The sequence below is a fragment of the Pteropus medius genome, unplaced genomic scaffold, assembly GCF_902729225.1.
Source record: "Pteropus medius unplaced genomic scaffold, Ma_sr-lr_union100, whole genome shotgun sequence".
Taxonomy (NCBI): domain Eukaryota; kingdom Metazoa; phylum Chordata; class Mammalia; order Chiroptera; family Pteropodidae; genus Pteropus; species Pteropus medius.
This window is the reverse complement of record NW_024343950.1, coordinates 15,669-16,996: the sequence shown is the minus strand read 5'-3', so window position 1 is coordinate 16,996 and position 1,328 is coordinate 15,669. Positions and strand designations below refer to the sequence as shown.

The 1,328-nt window shown below is 47.9% G+C and overlaps 1 pseudogene; it reads right to left on the bottom strand.

Annotated features, from left to right (window-relative positions):
- Positions 1-315: 315 nt before the first annotated feature.
- LOC120607088 (uncharacterized) lies at positions 316-434 on the bottom strand (annotated as a pseudogene).
- Between the last annotated feature and the right edge of the window lie 894 nt (positions 435-1,328).

Below are 1,328 nucleotides of genomic sequence, written 5' to 3'. Positions count from 1 at the left end.
GGGGTGGAGAGTCCCGCATCCCGGGCATGCGAGAGCACTCCCATCGTGTGTCAGAGACGGCGGTCCTTGGGGCTCGGCCCCGCGGAGCCTAAGAAGGGAAGGGCCCGGAGCGGAGAGAGGAAAAACAGCCCAGGGCTGGCTGCAGGAGAGCAGGTGAAGGCAAGCGAGGGCGCGGGGCACGCGGCCGTTGGAGAAGCCCTTGGCTCGGGCGCCTGCCCGGGACCCTTGAGACAGACAGAGAGCGAGTGAGCGAGCAGGGCCCGGGGGTGTCCAGGGGCACCCTGGCTGGAGGGCGGCAAAAGGAGGGGACGGCAAAGCCTACAGCACCCGGTATTCCCAGGCGGTCTTCCATCCAAGTACTAAGCAGGCCTGACTCTGCTTAGCTTCCAAGATCAGAGGAGATCGGGCGCGTTATGGATGGTATGGCCGTAGAGGGGACAGGTTGTCACCTGCCACCCCAAGAGCTCGAGCCTGGCCTCCTGGGCGCCAGAGACGTCCGCGCCTGCACCGCAGCATAAAGTAAATTTTTATGATTACATATACATGGGTGCTAATTTGAAATGCATATGATAGCAGCAGAAATACCTGTTCATGAGATGCACTGCTGTTATTTCCAAAAAGCCCACCAGATGGCAGTAGAGTGTCAAGTTTTTTGATAACATAGATCCTATATGGCCACCGTATAGCAGTAGAGAATGAATACTCATGACCACTCTGGTGTTATTAATAAAATATACACTTGATGGCAGCAGAAAATTAATTTTTATGATGCTCTACACTCTGTTATTCTCAAAATGCCCACAGGATTGCAGCACAAAAAAGTTTTTTATGAAATACACTGCTGTTATTTTTACAATATCCACGAGATGGCAGCAGAGAAGAATTTTTCAAGACATACACTGCTGTGTTATTCCCAAGATTCACACAAAATGGCAGGAAAAAAAAAACCATACCCTAGGGAGTCATTTTTTAAATGCACATAATAGTAGCAGAAATAACTTTTCAAGACGTGCACTCCTGTGTTATCCCCGAAATGCTGAGCAGATGGCAGCAGCAAATAACTTTTTATATTAACGGACACTTGCCTATTATTTTTCACCAGACGGCAGCAGAGAATAAATTCTCATGACAAGGACTTTTCTGTTTATCCCGAGATACACACGAGATGTCCATGTACAAGAACTTTGTTTGACCAAATGTCCTTAGGTGTCATTTTCTAATTGTATGAGATAACAAAAGAAATAACTGTTTCTATGTGCTATGGTGTTATTCCCAATATGACAACCAGATGGCAGCGTGGAATAAGTATTCAAGATGATCTACAACAG